Raw genomic sequence first — 12185 nt, 5'->3', positions numbered from 1 at the left:
CCCGTAAGGGGAGCATTTCAGGGGGTGATGTGTGGGTCTGGTGCCCGTTCCCTCGGCAGCCCTGCCAGCCGGGGCTGGCGGTGCCGGGCTGGTGACCGGGCTGGTGACACCGCTGCAAAGGGCCGGCGCGGCCACCAGAGGCCAGCATTGCTGTTCGGGAGCTGCGACAGTGGCCCCTGCCTGGTCTCCGGAGGGATGCTTTGGGAAGGAGAGTTACACGCTGACTGCCGGCGCCGCTGCGTCATGCAGCACAGTGGCACTCCCAAATCCCACTCAGGGACCACCGTGCCAACCAACGCGTGTGGAGGCGGATGACCTTTAAAGTACCTCTGACTAATAAACCGCTATTTATTTGCAGGGAAAAACTGCACTAAATATAGCGTTTAACCACTCGCCATCCTTAGCGTGTCCTCAGCACACCAAGCAGAAGGACGCAGGGAAGTGCCTGAGGTGGGGTCTCGGAAAAAGGCTGGAGAGTTTGCACCATGTGAGGATGGCCGGGGCGACTGTGGCAAATGCACAGCGCAGCTGGGAGTGCTCCTTCCTTACTGCCACTTTATGTCATTCTCCCCTTGGCAATAGCACTGCTTCAGGTCGCCTGCAGAACACAAACAGAAAGTTGATGTGATTTGGGATTTGCCTGTAAATCAGCTGACAGGAGTAGAGAAACATGAAGAAACTTGCACGCTTCTGCTATAAATAGAAATTTACATAGGATATGGTTTGTATGTTGAAAAAGAAATCCTGTAAGAAGCTGAACACATCAAGTGAGACCACAGGTACTTCTCTGCTGGCTTGAATGGGGTGTGAGAGAATTAGGCTTGAATGGGGTGTGAGAGAACTACTAGGGTTAGTTCTCTGTGTACAAAAATATTAATTTCTTCTTTGGGCTGTGCACAGAAATCCTGTTTCTGTCTTGAAAAAGGAAGAATGGAGGTCCCAAGTTCCATAATGTTATCATTTCTTTATTGATATGGAAGCAGAAATATTATTCATTAATTAGAATGAGAAATTACATGCTCAGATATCTTTGTGATGGCTTCATCTGATTTTCAGTGACATAAGACCTCCCACAATAAATTTCTTCTTGCACTATGGCACATTAAAAAAAAAAAAAAAATCTGACTTCTTGTCTGATTTTGTTCACGTTCTAGCCATTGGTTCTTGCTTTACATTTGCCAGACTGAACAAATCCCTGCTAGCAGATGCCTACTCACCTAGGTACTTCTAGACTGACTGTCCAAGCCCTCATTCCACCTTCTCTTTACAAAATGTAGGGTTGCCTCTTTGTGTCTTTCACCAGAGAACATAAAATATGCTCTCACAAGTCTCTTTTTTATGTGGATGCTGGTTTTCCAAAATCATTTTTATTCTGTAGGCACTGTAATGCAACAAAGTCAACCAGAAACTGTCACCTCAGTGTCAGCTAAAATCATCTGACTTACTGGAAGCACATGATGCTGATGGGGGTATGAGCAAAGAACCCCGGTATCATGTTTGCCCTGAGAATTTAGTGGAATTTTTAGAAATAAGATCATAAAAGAACTGAGAACAAATTCATCTGCTGTCATTCGTTCTGGTCTTCCAAGCCATAGCTAAGACAGAATCCTTTGCCTATGCAGTTTATAATCCAAGTAGACAAACAAGCTAAAGGCAGCAGAAGAGCAGATGTGAAAACTTCTTGACCTGAGTGCACTCTTGCAGATTTGGTCACACATGTCCTCTCCAGTCCTCTCTCAACACGCTACATTCCCTGATGCTGACCACAACACAACCATACTGTCACAAACCCCTGGCAGTGTGCTGCTTCACCACCACTGCGAGAATTTCCCAGCCTTTTCTGAGCAGAACCTGATCTTGGGCCGTAGGTCACTGCCAACGCAGCTCATCCTGGCAGAGACCAGCATAAATCTGTGGCATGGGCAGGGAGTGAGGCCAGCTCCCTTTGAAAAAGGTGAACGTGAGCCCCAGCAACCCAGTGGGCCACGGATGAATCTGGTTGAAGATTAACAGGTAAAGGACAGCAAAAGGATGAAGATAGTTACAGATGTGCCAAACTAGATGCCGAAGGTGGAGGACACAGGTGATCCACTTACACTCTGCTTCCTGCCACAGTGATCACCACTGAAATTACAGCATCATTACTGGTGATTTGCCTCAACAGGGTCAGGGCCTTTGGCTGCATCCCTGGTTTGCAGGGGAGGATCTTACTCAGGGACAGTGAAAGATCATCCTTTGGCCTCGTTCACAGGAGAGGCCTGTGTTTGTGTCTTCCTATTTAAATGCTAAAACATCTCACACAGCATGGGCTTGCACCAGCTCTCTTGTATGTGGTGAGAGGCCATGCAAGTCTGACTAGCAAAGTTGCCAAAGCCAGCAAAGGTGAGATGGGCAGTGGTTTTTTCTCCTTGTTGCCACTTGCATCAAGAGAACACGGAACAAGTTGAAAGGGCTGGTGTAGCATATGGAATGAGTCTTTACTCCTAATTTCTTGAACAAATTTGTGCGTGGTGGCACACTCAATATAAAGGCAGCATTGTCAATTTTGAGCATCAAAGCATCACGCCTTCCAAAATCCTGAGAGTGGCTTAAAGATCCTGAGACTTCTTAAAAACAGCAAATGTCAATTTCCTTTTATTTTCCTTTGGGTTTTGGAGCCTTTTGGGGAGAATTTTCTTCCCCTTTGTTGTAAAAGTAAGGTTTACCTTCTGCTCTGAATGAATGCAAAGGGCCTTATGGACTCCCTTGGTTCCAGCTTCTGGGTCTTTAAGGGAAACACCAAAAGTCATTAAGATGTGCAATTAAATCACAACCGTGGCTAACACAGCAAATATAAATGCAAACCCTGCCCTAGAGAACAAAGACCTATTCATTCTGCTTAAATTGGTCTTGAGAGTTGCTTGCTGCTTCATTTTTTTTCCTTTTCCCCCCTGTCCATATTTCTTCAGAAGGAGGGGGAGCTTTCTTGGCTTATGCCACATCCTCAGAAAAGGCTGTGCTCAGCGGCCTGAGTCTGTCTTGCCTCCTGTCTGCAAACCCTCTAGAAAAGTGAGGTTACAGACAAGCATCAGCAATGAGTGAGCAGTAATAAAGAACCTAGATAACTGAGGTAAAGTGGCCATTATGCAACTAGGAATGATAGGTAGAAAAATAGGAGCCGGAAATGTTGAAAGGCAGCTGAGGTTACATTCCTCATTGGAAGTAAAAGGTGAAGGAAGATCAGTTGGCAGCAAGCGCTCCTGCTCTGTACATAGAGAGGGATTTGCCAGCAAAGGATATTAATGATCTGAGAGTGAATTGCAAGTCCACAAGGGAAATCTGAACTGAAAATGGAAAAGACAGAAAGCTAGGCAGGGGGATTTGTATCAGGTTAAAATGTCAACATTTGGAGATGGATGAATCAGTGGAGCTCAGACGAGGAGGAACAAAATAACCCACCCTGTCAACAAAGAAACCAAAGAAAACAGCAAAACATAACGCCAGTGGCTCCCTTTGTCCCAAAGTTAACACTCTGCCAGCCTGACCTTTTTTTGGATGGCCATATTTGTGCAAGAGGATTGGCTCAGAGGTGAAAAGTGGTGGTCTACAGAAGGGGGCAGGTTGCCTCTGCCAACTTTCAAAACCTGCGTTTTTTCCCTTTTCCCCCAGCCCTCTCCTTTTTAAACTGTCAAAAGGCACCTCTGTCTCTGTGGTATTCCGTGAGCTCTACCTGACCAAATCTCTGTTACCAGATGAAGGGCGCTCAGAAGCTAATCCATCTAAAGGGATTTTTGGCCAGGAAAGAGGAAAGGCCTACAGTGCAAGGTTTGGGGATTCGATTTTTTGGAGACCACAGTTTGTATTGGACTGCTCTGTTCTATAATCCTATCTCTGTTCCTGTCAAGAATATATTACAAGATGTGAAAAACATCTCCTATATTTTTTTACTCGGTGGAAGACCTCTTTTTAAACATGAGGACCACAAATTTGAAACTTTAAGTAAGTTCTGTGCTAGTGCTGCAATTTACAGGGTGGGTTGGGACTTTGATTGCATTTTTTCATTCCTTTTTAGGAGTCAGTTGAGCTTCAGGCATTTCCAGGGCTATTTATGCCTGTTAATCCCTTGAAACTGGCTGAGAGCCTTGGATTTGTCTTCCTCTGTCTGAAATGAGGCATGGTCCACTCGGGGTTGTAGCTTGCTAATGAAAAAAGTGGCAGGACATGAGCCAGGTGAGGGACTGGGGGGAGGACAGGGAGGTCTGTGCCCTCTCCCAATCTGCCCTAATGAGGGGCAGGTGACAGAAGAATCTCACCTGAAGAGACAATTAAATGTCAATCCAAAGAACAACATTAAATTGGCACAACATTCCTTTCAAACCACAGGATTTTTCAATCAAATATGAATTTCAGCAGCAAGATGTGATTTTTGGCTGCTCTTTAGGCTTAATTTATTAACAGTTTAATCAAAACTTTTGGGCAACTAGCCAAACTTGTTACTTTGTGTGGCCAAACTAGATATTAGGCCTTGTTTCATTGGAGAAAGAGATTCCTTGCAAGTTCCCCAGGATGTCTTGGTTTTGGATATCTGAAAAGCACAGATCCAGCAAAACCTACTCACCCACCGTGGTTTCACTCTCTCTTCTTCCACTTCTAAATGTAAAATATGCTGGTGTGTGAAAAACATTTACATGTGTTTCCCACACTTTCCCAAAGCCCAGCCTTTGTTCTAGGGGAACATATAAGCTAACTTTTCCACAAAGCCTTGGCGAAATAATATAAAAGAAGGAGCTAGGCTACTTCAGGGTCTCACAATGTGATGTTTTGATTGCCGATTTTCATATTAACTGGAAACTGCTCAAAACTTCCTTCACATTGCCTTCTTGGTGACACTTTCCCTTAAATCCTGGTGGTCTCCCAGATATATCGCCTCATGAGATTTTTCTGACAGTTTTCCTCATGTTGTGAATTACCTTATGGAGCTGGTAAAAAAATGTCTTACAGCATCAGGATTTTCAAGTGTTTAAAATAAAACAAAAAAGTTTTTACAAGGAGTAATAGTGTTCCGAAGTCCTCCTATTCATTTTTGTTGTGTTTAACCAAAAAGACTGATTAGATAAAGCACCTAAACCAGCTAGGATTGAACATGATCATTCCCTGGTTCTTACAAGAGAGGCTTAAGACATTAATAAGTCAGATCTACGATGAAGGCTCCCAGCTTTCATCACTTACCTACATGAACTGTCAATTAAATGTCCATGAACTGTCAATTAAATGTCCATGCACTGAAGGGACTCCCCTAATTGCTTATATTTTATGGCATAAAGTTAGCAGCCACTAGTGTTCCAGGAGACCCAACAAGACTGGCTCATTCTGGAGCATTTCTTCCCTCAGGACATGAGAAAGAACAGAATATTTGTGAAGGGCGGGATTCAAGAACAGGAAAATATTTATTAGCTGGCAACCACAGCAGAAGGCCAGAGGAGTGAGCAGGGAGAGGAGCTTGGCATACACTCTGAGGAAATTCACCTCTCCAATATTGCTGTGGATAACTCTGACATGGCTATTTTTTAAAATTTCCTTTTTTTTTTTTTTCATGTTGTTGCTGTTGCTGTTGTTGTTATTTAATCTGAATTCTAAAGAAGAATTGGACTTTCACTGGTCTAGAAACTGCCATGCACTAATTAAAATGCACCCAGGATTACTGGAGAGTAAATCCCAGGTTCTCACAGGCTTTGAGACATCTTGTTTAAAATGAAGTACCTGTGTATGCCTCCAGACCCGGCAGTGCAAGCCAGACATAGGAGCTGCTGCTTCTCACCAGGGACCAGACATCTCCTGCCAAAAAGTGAAGCCACACAGATGAACTTCACAGCAAATGAGAAGCCACAGGGCACAGCCAGGTGGGTAAACACTGGAACACCACACTCCTGAACTTGGAGTGAGAGTTACAAGGGAAGGAGCCCTTGCAAAGCACCTGACATAGAAGAGCCAGCAGAGCTACCACAAAAAACTGGGGCTGGCTCCTGACTTTTGGTGATACTGTCTGAGTCACTGCTGGCAAATGGTGTCCCAGGGAAGTCACTGAGACTGCCTCGTGTGAGTAATCACTTGTCAGCTCAGACCTCCCAGGCTCTCTCTCCTGTGCTCTTGGCAATGGTGCTCGGAGTGAAAACAAACAAATAATATAAAAAAAACCTCCCTCAACCCCCCCAGCAAGTGTTTTCCAACATGTTCGCAGCCTTTAACAAAACATTTGGAACCTATTTTCCAAAAAGTTCCAAAGGTTTTCCAAAGCCCAGATTTGTCTAGACTCTCCCATCCTCAGTGCAGGGAAACAGGGTGAATGGATAGGGTGTGATACGGATTTTTTTGAAAGTTTGTTTGGATTTCAGGAAGTGAACAAGATAAGCCAAATGGCCCTTTCCTGCTTTTGCTCTTTTAATACTTATTTTCCCTCAGTAAGTCCTGACAAGAAATGTTTGAACTAAAGGAAGTCAGATGAATTTGTTGAGATCCCCCTACCTCACCTCTCTGATGAAGACCCACCCATACCTGCGGGTGGGAGATAGCACCAAATCAGTCTTTACAACAGGAGCCCTTGGGCACGTGTGAGAGCTGCTCCCTTTGTCATTCCTGCAACATAGAAAACTGCTTTCCTTCTTTTTCCACCGCATTTAAAGCTTGTAGGAGGCAGCGGGAAATAATCCCTTGGGGACTTTGGGATGCACCAGAGGTACTGAGGGTCTGATCCATGGGGGAAGAAAAGAAATAATCCCCATTGCATTCAGAGCTGCAGGTGCTGATGTGTGAAAGAGGCCTTTGATGTCACATCAGTCTGGCTGCCAGAAAAGCCTGAGCACAGACAATTTGGAGAAACTGGTCTGCAACTGAGCCACACCACGCCTGGTGGAGGGGTTTGCATAATGACCAGAAATCACTTCTCCTCCTCACAGGTTTGTTCCTTAGTGCACTCCTTGGCATCAGGTCTGGTGAAGGAAGATTCCTGGTCCCTCCGTTTTTACACAGTTTGGTGTATTCATGTTTGCAAAGGTACCTGACCTGAACACAGCCCTTCATGTCTTAAGCCATACATATCTCTGAATTTTAGATGTAGGAAATCTGGATTTCATACTGACACACTTGTATCCACAAAGTGGTTTCTGTGAGCATCACCTTCTAGAATGGCACATTTGTAAGAAATAGAAAATCATGTGTCCCAATAAAAATTTCCTGACACCCAACTCCAGCACTAACATGCCACTCTCTTCCCAAGTCTCTAGCCTTGCTCCTGTACATTATTTAAAGAAAAAAAAAAGAAGAAAAAAAAGAAAACAAAAAAAGGCCCATCCAGCTTTGCAGAGAGAAGAGTTTTAATATTTAATAAGAAAAATCTTTGGAACCCTGAATATTATTGTAACTCTGAGGCTGGGGAAATAAATTCTGTTCCTCTGCTGGAACATACTGACCTTCCTACCCTGTTGTTTATTTGTATGATCTGAACTAATTTTTTGTTTGAAATCTACACTACCTACCAAAAAAGCATTTAGTAGAACTATTTTTTAAAGTAGCTTGCTAAACTGGCTCTAGATGTTGCTCAGTGGTTGCTTGGTATTTGAGAATCATTTATGTAGTAGAGACTTTCCCACCAGCAGATGCTACCACAGCATAACAGGAGGATGGAGAGTGACCACAATAGATGGGAGAATAGTGCAGCTAAAGGATGTAAAGGGTTAATGCACCAGCTGGATAACCTTTTAAAAGATACACAATAAATGGTCAGAACATTTTGAAATCTGCAGCAGCCGAGTGAGCAACTTGTTGCATAGCATCTGTAATGACAAGATGCTGTTCTGATACAGAGTTTCTCTTTGTGATGTCAGAAAATCTGTGCTATTCCTGCAAGAGTTTCTGAAGTGCTCATTTTTTACAGGTTACTAAGTCATTTGCAGGTAGTTGATGATCCCTTCTTTGAAGATACAACCCTGCTGAGAAAAATGTAAGCATTGGAAAAAATCTTAATAAAACACACATAGTATTATATACATCTGCTCTTCTGAGAGGTTTCATCTTGGTTTTGGAGGTCTCTAAAATGGAGAAGGGATACTTTATTTTCCAGTTTTCTTAAGTCCTTCCCTTTTCTAATGAGGCTGTCAGCAGTGAATTATGACAGGTGTTTATCTAGGCTCCAAAAAGACCCAGCCTTGTAGATGTCTGAGCACCTTACCACAGATGTTGGTAAGGTGCTCAGACCCAACCCTTTTATGCTAACCTGCCCCCAGTTCACCAGGTTTACTGGCTCTGAATCTCTTAACCTGAGAAAATTCCAAGTCTTTCAGGTAGAATGTGTGCTAGCCATGTGTTTTTCTCACAGGTCCCCACTGCATTCCGAGGTCCACTCCTCTGAGACTCTAACTGCATAGTTACAGACCCCTCTCTACACAGTGACTTAAAAAAAGGTTATGAGTGTGTTTCACCACTCATTCTGCTGCCAATGCTATTTTTGCCTTTTCCCTCATTTTGTTGCTTTCAACTATTCATTTGTCTCCCTGGCAGGCAGAGAGATGAGACACTAACATACAAAAACTGTAAATGGTCCCACTTCTAGGACATCTGGAACAATGACAGAGATGTTGTCATTTGGACAGATTGGTGTTGACTAAAGAAAGAAAGTCCCAAAGAAATTTCCACCAAATAGCCAAATGACTGCTGCTCCTGCCAGCTTATTAACATGTATTTTGGGCAGCCCAACTTCTAGTAGCATAGGCTTGGGTCAAAACTGTGATGATAAGTGCATAAACTACACGCACAGGATACCACAAAAGCATATTCCTTATACATTTGCATATCTCATTCTAAGTACCTCTTGCAAACAGACTATTTCTTTCAAGGTTTGACTGCTCCAACTGTACCTAAAACATCTGAGAGGCCAAGGTTGCTCTTTTCAGTGTGGGTGGCTACACAAGCCCCAAACCCTTCTGGCAGGAGTTATGCTGCAAGTCTCAATCTGTCTTGTCCAATTTCACCATTTATGGCAGCAATACATTATGTTTGGAGAGGGAGTATCAGCAGCATGCTGTGCATTAATCCAAAGGCTGCATTCCTTAATAGATTAAATAGCCTTCATCCCTGATAAGTGATTGCATTTCTGGTGCATGAATGGTGCTGGGAAGTACATAATGCTGCTAATAGCTGGGAAAGAGAACAGCATGAGAAAGCCCCTTTCCAGACTCACTTCCTCAGGATGTCGTTCGGACTCACAAATATCTGTGGGCTGCAAAGCTTCCACCCACGTTTCTAACTTCAATCTTTCCTGGATGCTTGGGTTCCCTTAGGACCAACATATCATGACATACCAAAAAACATTATATATAGCTTTGCCCTCTAGATCAGCAGTGCCCTCTGGAAGAACCCTTGGCTTTACTGGCAGCAGAAAATACATGTTTTCCAAAGCTGCAAGACCAGCAGAAATTAGGAGCTTTTCTCTTTGACAGCAGCTGTAGCTGTCTGGCCTAAAATACCTCAGATTAAAATGACACTTTACCACAAAATATTCCCATCCTGCTGAAGGAGCTTGCCCAAAACATGCCCTTTCTCTCTTTACCTTCCAATCTTGGCAATATGTGAAGGCTTATTTTCCAAGTCTATCACATAAAAAGCTCTTAAGAAAAGTTTCTTTCTCAGTCATTTCTGCTAACTCTGTAGCAGAAGGTTAAAATGCAGTGGGACAAAACTACAGAAACTACTATTTATCAAGGGAACGGGGCAAATATTGTTTCTACAACACAGAGGCAATAGAGAGCAGTCTATAACCAAAGCTTGAAGGCAAAGCTGCTTTTAGATCTGAGATAATCACCAAAATATTTAGCAGAACAGAATGCTATATTTTATGGCACGCTCTCTGCCTGAAAACTGTTACTTAATGCACTGGGGTGACAGTAAAAGAAAAGGCATGTTTCTAAGGATTTGGACAGCACAATTATACTCTGAAAAGTAAGACATGACTTTGTACACTGAAAGCTGAAATAAATGTGGAATTAAGTGTTTTGATGAACAAATAGGTAGCTAATTTGCTTTAGCTTCACCTTTAGATCTAAAAAAATCAAAGCAAGTTCTTGCTGGTTTCAGAGACACTATTGATAGAGCAGATTCTGAAAATCAAATTCTGCACTCTGTTTTCTGTTGCATCCTTCAATTCCAGAGATAACTGAAGGAGCAGTTTGGTCTTTTTGACTGAACGTGGAAATTCTGTTGGTGACGTAGGAACCAGAAGAGGTTCAGTAGGTCATGACCATAGGTCATTCTTCTGGAAGAGCATGAAATCTCAGGAATATTATCAGGAATAGAAGGTAGTTACGAATTATTGAAGACACATTAGATTAACTCTCTATGACCAAGAAGTTTAACAGCCTGTTACTGCTCATCCACAGTCTAATTTCCAGGACTCTGAACTGCCTCAGCAACATTAGGGTGCCGTTTTATCCATATATTTAACATAGGCACTCTCTTCAAGGATCTTGTGCTGGTATGAAGCCAGGAACGAAACCCTTTGCTTGCTCCTACATCTTGCTACACAGGAATGTGCTTCCATCTGGCAAATTTAGTCCCTGATACAACTTTGACTTCTGACTTTATGGATTGGTCCTGGAGGTTTGCTTGATCCTTTTTTTTCACCAACTGCAGTCTCTGGGATCATGCTCCTTGGAATTTGGTCTAAGATTTAGTTCTTTAGAGGGTGGCTAAGTAGATGAGGCTAAGTTCATGGAAAATGACCACACTTGCTGCTGCAGTCTTCTTGCTCTGAAGGTATCATAGCTAAACTAGAAGGAAATTAAGGATTCTGAGGTTGGAACTCACATCTGGTAATTAGCTCAGGGAAACCATGAACCTTTTCTGTTTGCTGAGAGCAACCTTACCAGGAACAGTGAACACAAAAGGAGCAAAAATTTTTAGGAGCAAAATTCCAAGTTAAACCCAATCCTTTAGATTTCAGTCTGTTGAAGTTCACTCAGGCTACCTTTTCCATGTGGGAATTTGTTTGTTATTTAGCATTCATCCATAAAATTATGCACAAAACATCCTTGACCTACAGGGTTTTCCTCATAATCAGGAAGCTCTATTTATATCTTCCTCTCACCAGGTGGTGCTGGATGCTCACACAAAATGGATGTGGCTGGATGTATCTACATGGGACACAATGAACTTTTGTGAGCACCTACCTGTGCATAGGCATGCACAGAAGTCCCAGACTGGGGTAACAGTGTCTCTGGGATCACACCCACAAAAGAGGAAAATTTGAAGAGGACCAGAAATGTGAATGGCTCCACCTTTCTACTTCTTCCTCTCCTATAAGAGGACCTTCCAGAAATTGTGTTTTCTTTTGTGGTCTTGGCACACCCAAAGGATCTTCCAGAAGATTTCCCTGCCATGGTGTTCAGCACAGTAAAATTTATATTTCATGCAGTCTAGAAAAGTCTGTTCCTCATGTTTGAGATTTGCAGGTGTGACCACAGCTGCCTGAGCCAGGATTTTGTTACAGCTGTAAGGGTGGCTGTACCTGCCTGCTTGCTGGGCAGTCAATGGCTGGTTACCCAGGCCATTTGTTACATGGTTTCTATGGACATACTTGAAAAAAGAAGTTGTGATCAGTGTCCCAGCCATGGTCTGGAGGTACAGATATCATCAATAAGGAGTACTGTGGGGTGTGCCAAATCTTAGATTAACTCATGCTTCTGTTTGAGGGGATCTGAATGTACCTCCCATGAAGGTGTATTTGAGTCATGAGCAGTGTCCCAGGCCCAGACTTTCCCACCAGTGAAGTTGTTTTGCTTTGTTGGTAATAACTCTTCACCAGACTGGAGAAGGTGAAGTCTAGAGGTCAGAGCATTTTTGTGGGAATACAGAGATCTGCATCATTCATCCCAAGGGGGGTCTTTGTGTGTGGCCTGTGACACTATCACTCACACTCCTTCTGGCACACTGGCTATTTATGCAGGTTCAAATTACTGCAGACAGAGGAAAGATCTGAACCAGGGACTCCCAGGTCTCCTCAGTGAGTGCTTTAACCTTTCAGCCCCTCGGGTAAGTTGGTGAAGAGGCATCACCTTCCCTGGTTGTGTTTTCTGTAGACACCAATCCAGTTGGATTGTCCAAGATCAACTTCACAAGTGGATCTTTGTGCTTGTGTGCACTTGGAGAAAGGCTGTTGT

This window comes from Passer domesticus, chromosome 1, assembly GCF_036417665.1.
Source record: "Passer domesticus isolate bPasDom1 chromosome 1, bPasDom1.hap1, whole genome shotgun sequence".
Classification (NCBI taxonomy): Eukaryota; Metazoa; Chordata; class Aves; order Passeriformes; family Passeridae; genus Passer; species Passer domesticus.
This window is presented reverse-complemented; position numbering follows the sequence as displayed.